Here is a 12144-nt window from a genome sequence, read left to right on the forward strand (position 1 = left end):
CTGGCATTGAACCCTGGCTCTGCAGCTTTTACCAGCTGAATGATCTTTCATTTACCAAACATTTGTTGAGTATCAGGCACTTGGTTAGCGCTAGAAAGACAAAGAGAAAAGACCCGATTTCCCTCCTCTCCCATTTTTTTTTTTTTAAATGCTGAGGAGTACTTTTAACTATGAGATATGTCAGGCACTTAGAAAAGCATAAAGTATACAGAATAATAAATAAACACCCATGATAAAAGCCTCCTGGTTTAAGAAACAAAGCTAGAAAAACATTCGAAGTCCCCTGTGCATGCCTCAGTTCCCTCTCTCTCACTGAAGTGGAAATCTCTGTTCTGCATTTGGTGTTCATGATCCGCCTTCATGTCTGTTATTTGTAGTACCTAGGTATGTACACTTAAATGAATGTAGTGGTAGGTACTTTTAACATTTCTATGAAATGTTATCATTTCATTGGGTCTTAAGAGACCCAAATCTTTTAATAATTTACTCTTTACTCAAAAACATTTCAGGATTGATTTGTGATATGAGTAGCTCAATTCATTTGCCTTCTTTATATTAGCGTAAACTTTTAATTGAAGTATAACATTTATACAAATACATAAATCATTAGTGTATTGCTTAATGAATTTTCACAGAACCTGCACACCTGTGTAACCACACCCAATAAAGAAACATAACACCTCCAGCACCCCAAAACTTCTCAAGCCTCATGGCAGTGGTTCATTTTTTGCATTGCAGTGTAGTATTCCATTGCATGAATATACTCAAATGTACTAATTCATTCTGTTGCTGCTGGACTTTGGGGAGGTTTCCAGTTTTTGGTTATTATGATTAGTACTGCTGTGGAAATTATTTTACGAAGCTTTAGGTGCACACGTGCACACACTCCCCTTGGGTATATATCTAGGAGTGGAATTGCCAGGTCATACTGTATGTGTTTATTCACCTTTAACAGGAATTGCTCAATGGTTTTCCACCTCTACTGAGTATGAGAGTTCCTTTGCTCCACATCCTGGCCAACACTTGGTTTTGAATTTTTTTTTTTTCATTTTAGTAATTTTTTAAAGTCATATTTACTGTGCTAAGCACTTTATATGTATCTTCCTATTTTATCATCGTGTCCTACCCGTGGAGGATACTACCATTAACCCTGTTTTATAGATGAGAAAATCGAACTTGAAGAAGTTAAGGAACTTCCTCAAGGCCCCGTAATAAGAGCTAGAGCACCCAAGCTTCACTGTCCCCAGTGGCTGTGGTCTGGGGCCCACTATGGTAGGGGTAGGGGATCCGTGAAGACAAATCACTGGAAGACAGAGAGACAGATTCAGAGAGACATTATGTGAGATGCAGTGGTGGCCCCAAAGCTAAATGAGACCAACATCAATCAACCGGGTGAGTCAGGAGGAGACACAGAGGAGAGCTGGCTTGAACTACATCTTCACGCAAGTCCATGTAGAATATTAGTGACCATCTTCAATGGTCTTAGTGAGGATTTAAGGTGCTGGCATTAGGTTAAGCTCCTGGTACCTCACACAGAGCTGGCGCTCAGTGAAGGATTGTTGAAGGGATTAGTGAACATATAGGACTAGGAGACCTTCATATAGTTATGGTCCTTACTGGAGCCAGGGGGATGGATAAAGTGACCTCTCTAGGCCCTCTTCACCCTGAGTCTGGGAGGGCCAGGGGAGAACTGGAGCAAAGGGCCAGCTCCACCATCCCAGGGAAGGAAGACCTCCCCACCCTGCTCCCACCCCAGCCCACTCGACTTCAGAGTTGGCTGTGGCAGCAACTACTTCCTACACAGGAAGAAATAACATGACAGGCCATCTCCTCACCGCTCTCTGCACCGTCACCCCCTTCCTATCTCCATCCTGATCCTTGGACCCAGCAGAAGGAATCTGGGAGAAACAACTCTTGGAGAAAGGCCCAGGCAGGCTGGGGATGGGCTGAGGAGGTGTGTGTTTGTTTTGAAAACCTGGTGCTGCTCAAGAGGAGAAAGAGGAGGAGGAGGTGGGAGAGGTGGGGGAGGAGGAATGAAAGGGAGGAGGAGTGAAAGGGGAGGAAAGATGATGGGGCAGAGAAAACCGAAGGATTAATTTGCTACTCAGGCCAGGGACTGAAGCCTCTTCCGGCTTATCCTGTCCCCTCCTCCACCAGGCGTCAAGCATGGGAGCTGCCTTGGGGTATCCAAGGTGGGGGAGGGGTGCGGGGAAGCTGAGGGCCGGGGAATGAGAAGCTAGACACGGGCAAGGATGAGCGAGGCTGCTTTCAGATCCCAGTGGGCCGGGTTCTGGAAGACACCCCACTGACGAACCAGTTCCAGATCCCGGCTGAGCCTTGGCCAAGCACTGCCAGAGCTGGCTCAACAGCGGCACCTGCTGGCCGAGGTCCTCTCTGCGGGGCGGGGCTTCCCCTCCGCCCAGGGAGCCCAGCGAGTGTGAGTCACTCCCGCGGCCGCTCCAGCTGTCAGATCAGAAAATGTCGGGGGCTGAGGAATGTCCCTAAGCGGCGGGCTTCGGCCTTTCCGATTGCCACCTGTTCCCCTAATTTTGCCCTGTACACCCAGGACACCGGTGGAGGGTCCGCCTTGGGCCAGCCCGGGGCCAATATTGGGAGAAAAGACGAGATCGGGCGCGTTCAGGGTGATATGGCCGTTGACGATGCTGGGGGAAGAGAGCAGGATCAAGGTCCCCAACTTCAGGAGACTCCTGGTTTGAATGGAGTTTGTGTTTTTTGAATGGAGTTGGTTTGTTTTGAATAGATTTTTTAAAAATCTTTCTATCTAGAAAAAATGTAAGAGTACAGAGAGTTGCAAGAACAATATAAAGATCCTCCATACGCCCCTTACCCAGATTCACCAGTTGTTAAAATTTTGTTCCACTTGTCTTCTCTCTCCCTCTCTCCCTCCCCCACCCCCGCTCTATTTTCCCCTCTGAACTGAAAGTGGCAACTATCATGTCCATTTACTCATACATCTACTTCAGTGGGTATTTCCTAAGAACAAGGACATTTTCTTGCAAAATCATAGACTTTTCAACTCTAGGGACTTTAACATGGATACAATACTTTTAAGTAATCTTCTGTCCATATCCCGACTTTATCAATTGATTCAAAAGGTTCCTTTAGAATATTTTTCTATCTAGTGTAGGATCCATACCGGTATCGCACATGACATTTAATTGCCAGGTTTCTTTTTAGACTTCTTTAATCTGGAGCAATGACTCATCTTTTTTCATCTTTCATGACAGTTTTTCAGAGTAGAGCAGCCCCCTCCCCTTTTCCTTTTAAGTGAGTGTTTCTTGTTTTGGGTTTGCCTGGTGTTTCCTTACACATAGATTCAGGCTATGCATCCCTGGTGGGAATACTGCATAGCATTATAGTGTTCTTGGGGTGGGATTCCCTACCTTACGGGGATCATGGGACTCCTGAACCTCTAAGGATTACCCCCCCGAGTTATCTGTAAAAACGTTAATCAGATTTTTAATACAGATTATGAATTGCACCATTAGTTTCATGTGTGTTTTCTCTCTGCTGATGGCCGGCTTAGGCTCTGCCTCAGTTTCTCTCTTTCTCTCCCTCCTGCCACTGAACTTGCCCTTGAAATTCAGCAGCTCTTGTTGAAAGCATTATTCTTTTTCAAGGCCACTTAGGGACACCCTAATTGCCCAACTCAATCATCTGTCTTTGGGGCCCTTACCCTCTTGACCTCCTCCCAGGGCATGAGATTGGGTCCCCCTCCCCGCCCCCGCCTCCCAGTCCCCCGCAAGCTGCTTCTCAGGCTGCTTCTCCAGGCTCCACCCATCCTCCATCACTAACAAATGATTAGATGTTTGCTGGTGCCTGCTGGCTGCTCTGGGAGTTGGCTCTGCAGAAGGTGGTTTATCTGGGGAAATCTGCAGGTCCTGGTTTTCTTTGTGGCCTCCCTGCACCCCAGTGGACACATCCTCCCAATTTTTGCTCTCAGATGGGTCTCTGGACTTGTTCAGCCTTCTGGTGGCTTCAGCATCCCATCTCTTCTTCACCAGCTTAGGAGGACACCCTAAATCTCTACCCTGCTATCTGGACGGGCCTAGTGGATGCCCCTCAGATTCAAGGAATCACAAATGGAACTGTTTACTTCTCTCTCAATCTGTAACTCCTCCTTCACCCTTGTCCCTGTTGAGACCCACCATCTCTCTTGTTACCTGCACTCCAGACATGAGCTATTTTTCATTCTTGTATCAAAGCCGTGTCTTCCCTCTGAGAGATCTCGTCTTTCCCTTCCCTCTGTTTCTCTTTCCTGGTCTGTTGTTTTGTTTTGAAATCCCTAAATGGTCTTCAGTTCTTCCTTCTCTGTCTGATGCCCCTAGCTGATCATGTCTTTTCTGCCTTCCCCGTCTTCATCAGCCACAGGCTCAAGTCTCAAATCCTTAGCGTGTCCCCAAGTACCTTGAGGATTGGGCCTGTGGATTCTTCCAGACTCCTTCTAGTCCCACACACCTCATTCCAGTCATACCAAATCTATCTTTGTTCCTTCCCACAGGCCATTGCCACTGGACCTTTGTACGGGCTATTCTCTGTTTGAATGGCTGTTTACCTTTCTTTTTCCACCCCTCCCACTAATTTAGTCAAATGCTCAAATGTCACCCTCTTTGTGAAGACTTCCTGACACCCTCAGGCAGCTCTACCTTTATATCTGGGGAAGAGGGGTCTGGCTCTGGCCTCCTCCAGCTGAATCCCTCCCCACAAGGCAGCGCACCTACTGGGAGCCCTGCCTCATCTTCTAGACCAGTGCTGTCCAATATCCTGTGATAACAGAAATGTTCTTTATTTGCACTGTCCAATATGGTAGCCACTAGCACAGGTGCCTCAGTGTGACTGGAACTGAATTTTTAATTTTATTTGACTTTAAATAGTTGAATCAAAACTTAAATAGTACCATGTGTGGCTACCATATTGGATACCTCACATGTGGCTACCATATTGGATAGCAAAAGACTTGACCATGTCTTAGGTACCTGGGATTTTGAAGTTCCCTGCCCAGAAGGCCCAAGCCTGCTTCTAGGGCCTGCACAGCTTACGTCCCAGGCTTGTTCTCCTAGAGGCAGACTGTACAGCTGATGTGCACAGCCCCAGGTGTACAGGTGGGTAAAGGTGCTGCTTGTGCGGTGTGGATGGGGCTTGGATATGTGGCCTGGGATGTGTGTGTGTGTGTGTGTGTGTGTAACTGTGGCCTCTGTTAGTGCAGAAGAGATGGGGTTGGGAAAAGAAGGGGAGACCCTCCCTGAACTGTCATATTCCAGTGCAGACAGAGCCCAAGAATTTTTTATTTGAACCTGGGACCTCTCGAAGGTATATTTGCCAGAGTAAGAAGATAGAATTTATTTATCTTTGTTGGCATAATTTATAACTTTTAAATATTTAGATGAATTGTAAGTGGGCTCCAGTTGACTCCTGGCCTCGAACTCACAAATATCAGAAGTGGGACTGGGGTTAGTTTCTTCTTCTGAGGCCCCTGGTGGCGCACAGAACTTCTCCTCATACCCCACCCCTCCACCGTTCTAGCCTGTGAGCTCTTCCCGGGCAGGCCCAAGTCTAATTCTTCTCTGTTTCCCCAGAGCCTGGAACATCATAAGTCATTACTGAATAACAAAAGAAGTTCAGCTGCTTTCTCAAGGCCTTGCCCTGGTCTTGGCTTTCATCGCCTTAGCCTCCAGGTCGGCTGGCTGACCAGGAGGGAGACTTGAAAACTGACTATACCTTGTCCGGGAAAAACAGTAGGAAGAGCTGTGCCCCCAGCTCTAGGCTCTTGTCTCTGCTCTTGTCTCTGCTCTGCCATTTTCTTGACCTTGGACAAGTCACTTAACCTCTCTGTGCCCCGGTCTCTTCATCTGTAAAAACTGGGGCTGATAACACCAACCTCAGTGTGTTACCATAAGGATCAAACTAAATCAGACCTTTCCACAGGCACAATGCCTGGTATTCAGCAGATCTTCCATAAATACTCCTTAAGGCAGCATTCATTAAATACTTACTGTGTGCCAGACACTAGGTTCTGTTCCTCGTTGCAGGTGCCTCCTATCCAAAGGATGGGCCTGGGTACTCTCAGAGGTTCCCTCAGCTTACCCTCTCCTCTTAGCTCGATAGCTCTGGCCACTTGAGAGCCTTATTCCATTTAGCTGCAGGTTGAGCAAAGCCTCATCTGCCCTAGTTTGTGTGGGCTTCAGGGCCCTGAAAGGGAGTGACTACATTTTTTTCACTTCTGGCTGGGCTAGCAGGTCTGGTTGAGAAAGAAGGGCAGAGAGACAGACCAATGAAGGTGACAGTTGTGGTTTCTGGCCTCTCAGCTCAGCCAGACACCCCAGAGTTTGAGAGGAGACCAAATGTCTCCTTGGCAGACTGTTTCAGAGATTATGACAATCTGAGATTAAGATTTGTTGTTAACCAAAAAGCTTGTCCCCACCTCCCTTGGCTGTCCCCTCAGGGGCAGCATGAAAGGCAAGAGAGTCAACTTGGGTGTGAATCCTGGCTGAGCTATTTTCTAACCGGGTGACTTGAGTTACCTCACTACTAGCAGCCTCAGTGGCCTCATTAGGAAAATGGGACCAGAACAATCCCCAACTCACATTGTTGTTGTTTGTAACTCATCCTTTGGATTCCCTCTTCCCAGACTGTACCCCAAACTCAGTCCTTCAGTCTTTACCCCTTTGATCTTAGAACTGACTACTGCCAAGTTTCTCTTATAGACACCCCTCACACACACCCATAAGCTATTCTAATGCTTCATCATCATTATCATCATAATCCTCACATCCATTTTTAGGGCGCTAGGTGCTAAGGACTTTATACACAGTATTTTTGATATTCTATTCTAGATATTTTCTCATTTCTATTATGAATTCTTCAACTGGTGAATTATTTGGAAGTACGTTTTGATATTTTCAAAGGCATGGCATTGTCTTTTCTTTTTTATGTTGATTATTGATTTCTAATTTAATTCCATTGCTGTCAGATAATGAGGTCTATGTGATTTTATTTGAATTGGTTGAGACTTGCCTTATGGTCTCATATGTGGTCACTTTTGTAAATCTGTGCCTGAAAGCAACGATGAGTTTGCCCATTGTTGACTGGAGTACTCAAAAATATTCAATTAGATTAAGCTTGTCAGTTGTGTTGCTTAAATCTTTTACATCCTTACTGAATTTTTTGTCTGTTGAAACCACCAATTCCAGAGGGAGGTGATCTAAATCTTACTTTACATTGGCGGACTTGTCTATTTTCCCCACTATTTCTGCTTTAGGGTTTCAAAACTATGTTATTAGGTGCATACAACTGGTTCTATCCGGTAGAACGGTTCTATCTACCTGATAAATTGAGGCAAGCAAGTATCTTATCATCTCTCCCTGCAGGTTTGATTTTTTTTTTTTTTTTTAAGTTTACGCAAGGCTACCACCTTCTGGGCACCCTTGGTTTTGCAAGGAGCTGATTGTTTCTGATTCAATCTCTTACCTTTTGAAACCCCAGGTTTTGCCTTGTTACTTTCTGGATTTGTGCCTTTGGGGATTTGTGTTTTCCTGCTAGCCCAGCCTTGCATTGAAAATAACATACACTCACATTTTATCTCCCATCTAGCATTTCTGTTTTGTATCAGAAGGGTTTCTCTGGAAATAGAGTCCACCTTATTGCTAGAAACAAGTCTCTACTAAGCCGTTTACATAAAATTTTATTTACTATTCAAAACAGGTCTTTGAAATCCAATCGCCATTTTTTTTGGAATGAGAAAACTGAGGCTTAGGAGGTTTATGACTGGGTTTGGATTTTGGTTCTGACATTTACCAGCTGTGTGGCCTTGGGTGAATCAGTCACTCGAGAGGACACTGAGCTCAGAAAACTCAGCAACAAGTCCTGCCTTGCAGGGCTACAGTCCAGCTTCGAATCAAACATGGAAAGGGCCTGCCTTTGCACCTGCTACAGTGTTGGTGCTTGGAAGATGTCAGTGATCACTGCTGTCTACAGGCAAGGGACATGTGCTTGATACTAGGGGTTTGTCCTCTCTTCACCAGGAGATGTTGACAGGATATGCCTGAGAGTTACCTGGGGGACGAGAAAAGGCATACTTCTCTGACCCCACATCCCACAAGATTCTGATTCCGATGCATGGCTAGGTTTGGGCACCTGTGTCATTTGAGGTCTGGTTCATGAAGTGTTGTCCATCCCACTCCTTTGGGCTGTCCTCTGGTGGGTTACAGAAAGGACAGTGGAGTGGGATACTTCCCTCATCTGCCACAGATTGCCAAGAGGAGGGATAGAGCGGCCTTCCTTGGTCGGACAGCAAATAACTTGCTTTTATTTTACTTAAATTTTTGAATAAGTAATAAATACATATGGTTCAAAAATCAAAATGGTTTAGAAAGAAGTGTATTGAGAAGTCTTGTCTACCTTGTTTCCCCAGCACCTTATAGGTTACTATTTTTATTATTTTCCCTATGCAAATTCAAGGGAATACGAACATTCCTATTTCCACCTCTCTTTCTTACACAAAAGATAATATCCTGCACCATATTTTTTTTTCAAAATATATTCTGGAGATCTCTCCATATTAGTACCTGGCATCTTCTTTTAAAAAAAATTTTTTTTTTTTACCGATGCATGGTTTTCCATTGTGGGGATATACCATAGTTTATTTAACGCTTCGCTGCCCAATATAATAGCCACATGTGGCTGTTTGCATCGAACTTAATTATAATACATTAAAATTTGAAATTCATTTCCTCAGTTGCACTAGTCACATTTTGAATGCTTGGTAGCTACATGTGGCCAGCGGCTACCATGTTGGACAGCACAGATAGAGAATATTTTCATCATCACAGAAAGTTCTACTGGATTGCTGGTTTCACTGATCTCCTACAGCCAGACGCCTGATTTATTTCCAGTCTTTAGGCAGTTCAGTGATGATGAGGCCCATCCTTTGGAGGCAGGAGAGCTGAGTGTGAGCTGTCCTGGGAATGCCAGGCCTTCAATCTCAGATCTCAAAATCTGGAAGGCTCCTGCAAGAGCAGAAATTTTGGGTTTGGGAAGAGGCTTGATCAGGGCCTGGAAACAAGAATGGCCCTTAAGCACAGGCTTTCTGCTCAACTCTAACCATCTATCTACTCCTTCCTCCAGGCCCACCAAAATGCAGTCCTGTTTTCTTTCACTTGGTAGTTAAGTCCTGTGCTGGGGATGCAGGGAAGGAAAAGATGACATAGTCTCTACCTTGGAGAAAGAAAGAGACAGATTATCACCTGCCTTGTGACAAAGACTTTCAGAGAGGCTTCACCAAAGGTCAAAAGGCTTGATGATGCCTGATGTTAGTGAGGATGTGAGGAAACAGGCAATCTTATGCATTGCCAGGGGTCGCAAATCAGTGCAAACTTTTTGGAGGACTATTTCATAATAATCTATCCAAAATTGACCCAGTACTGTCATATTTATAAGTTTGTCTTACATGTATATACATAAGTGCAAATAAATATATATACCAAGATATTTCCTGCAGGCAGTAGCCTGACACTACCTAAATATCCACCAGGAGGGGACTAGTGAAATAAGTTGTGACATACCCTTATCATGGGAGACTAGATTTTGTAGAGGCAGACATATTATTAAGGGAAAATACCAAAGTGCTGAATAGTGTGCTATCACTCGTGTCAACCACAGATACGCACATGCACAAATATGCTTGTCTGTGCCCAAAACATCTCTAGAAAGATACATTAAAACTGGTTTTCTTTTTCACTGTGCATATGTATTGCCTTTTATTTATTTATTTTTTTAAGAGGCACCCAGCTGAGTAATGGTGAGCAGGGAGGGGGAGGGAGGAGATTCCTGGGGAAACCTGCTCAGTCACCTGAGCTCTGAGTGTCCCCAGTGACTGCATAATGCCTCCATTGGAGGTGACAATGCGACAACAGTCCAGAAATGTCACCCACGCTGTGACTCCCATCTTCATTACCACTGGAGGCCTCGCCCTATCTTGGCTGTCATGTTGCCTGTGCCCAGCAGGGGGAAGCACAGACCCGCTAAAGCATTGGTTCCAAACTTGAAGCATCCCTTCCAGGATTTCCTCCTCTGGGGACCATGATTGGAATGATACTTTCTGCTGAGCTAATCAAATTTATTAGGTAATAATTGATGAAATTTTCTCCCCCTGCCTTTTTTTTTTTGTTCCTAACTGTTCTGATTAGCATGAGAGAGAGACAAGGTAGGCTTGCTGGGCTACATTCCACAAAAGAGATCCTACTTAGCCCAGCCTGATTTCCACCAGGCTAGGGTGAGGGGTGGTTGGCAGTGGCCTGAGCACCCCCAGAGACTGAGGGCACAGGCTGGCAACTACTGCATTAGAGGTTCACCACCCTCTCAGATTTTCAGCTGTGGGGCACAACTCCTGCCCTTCTCCTACCTATAGTTCTGGGCAAGAGGAAGGAAGCATGATCACCTGGCACCACAGGCTTGACTGGAAGCAGCCACTGTCCCAGATGTGCTTAGAGTCTGTCCCTTGCTAGGCTGTGAGCAGCCCAAAGACAAGGACTCTTCTCATCTGCTACAGAATCTCTAGGAGCGAGCACAGTGGCAGACACACAGCTGGGACTCAGTAAAAGTTTGTTGTTAAATGGAAAGAGACAGCCATCGAAGAGACCGCAGACTACATTTCTTAAAAAGAAAGAAAGAGTTTAATCTCAAAGGCAAGAACCTAAGGGCAAGACTCTGGTCTGTTCTATGCTGGAGTTGAGGGCAGTGGGCACAGAATGTATCACCTTTGCATGCCCAGGGAAAATCCTTTGTCTTACCTTATGGGTCTCTGGCTGGGACAGGAAACAACCCCATCTCTCACCCACATGAGGTGCTGATGACGTTGGCAGAAGAAAGACTTACATCAGGGCAACCTTAGGGAAGGGGCTGGCTCATTCCAGGGCCTTAAGATTACATAGTTAATTTCCCAGCTCCTGTTTTTAAATGCTTGTCAGTGGTTTTTAATTTGAGAGGGAAGGCAAAAGGAAGAGGAAGCTCTAAGGGATGTGGACACTTATGGCCTCTGGCCCCACCTAGAGAAAATCCAGGGCTCATTCATGGGCTCTCTCTTCTCAATGCCTTGGTAGTGCAAGGAGGAATCATGGGGGGGATCCACAAATTAAATGGGGTACAAGTGGAGCAACTGAAAGATAAAAACTTCAAATTCAGGCTAGAGATTGTGCCCAGACCTGGGGTTCTACACCCACCAATGCTCTCACCCTTCTGGTCCATCCTGGATGAGAGGAGCAGTGAGATGCCAGAACAGCACCTCCAAGGCAATGTAGATTCTGGAGGTGAACAGAGCGGAGGTCTGTTTCTGCCCTTTATTAGCTGCGTGCCTCTGGACAAGTCACTTAATCACTCTGAGCCTCAGTTTCCCTATCTTTAAGATGAGGATATCGATACCTACCTTCCCTAGTTATTGTCAGGATTAATAAAAGAAGACCTCTGGAAGTATTTCTGTAATTGCCAGACATCAGAGATTGTTATTCTCCAAGATGAGAGGCTATCCTAGGTCCCTGGAGGTGACAGCGTCAAGGAGATTTCTCCTCCCCTCTGCAGTGTCTGCTCCTTTCCCAGCCTAGATGAGCTTTAATTCTTTCCCAACCCCCACTCTTTTCCTTGAGCCCGCCTTGGTGGTCCCCAGATTCTGGATTTCTGCTTTTTTCCATGGGCGCTCCCATTCTGAAGCCACTGGGGATGCCGGCACAGGCGCAGAGTTGGTCCAGAGCGCGGCGGGTTGCTGGGGGTCTCTGCCGACTGAGCCTGCGCCCCCTCACCCGCCCTGCTTTGGGGTTCTCATTTGCAGATGGTTCTCTCTGGTCCTTAGCTCCTCTCTGGGCTAAACAGAGAAGAGAAACAAGGGGTGGGGGGCCTGGAAGGGGGTTCCCACCTTTTCACTCGGGAACCCGAGAGAGGGACACAGCCATTGCGCCCCAGTGCTGCACTGTTATGGGTCTCCAAGCTGCGCTCGTAGTTGCTGACAATCCTCGACTCCAAGGTTTGCCCCCTCTGGCCTCCAGCCGTGACCCCCTTCACCCAGACCCCTTCAATCCCTCGGATCCGAGCGAGCGGGAGCCTGCGGTTCTAGGACCCGGAGGCGCAGCCTTGCGC

Source organism: Pteropus alecto, unplaced genomic scaffold (assembly GCF_000325575.1).
Source record: "Pteropus alecto unplaced genomic scaffold, ASM32557v1 scaffold313, whole genome shotgun sequence".
Classification (NCBI taxonomy): domain Eukaryota; kingdom Metazoa; phylum Chordata; class Mammalia; order Chiroptera; family Pteropodidae; genus Pteropus; species Pteropus alecto.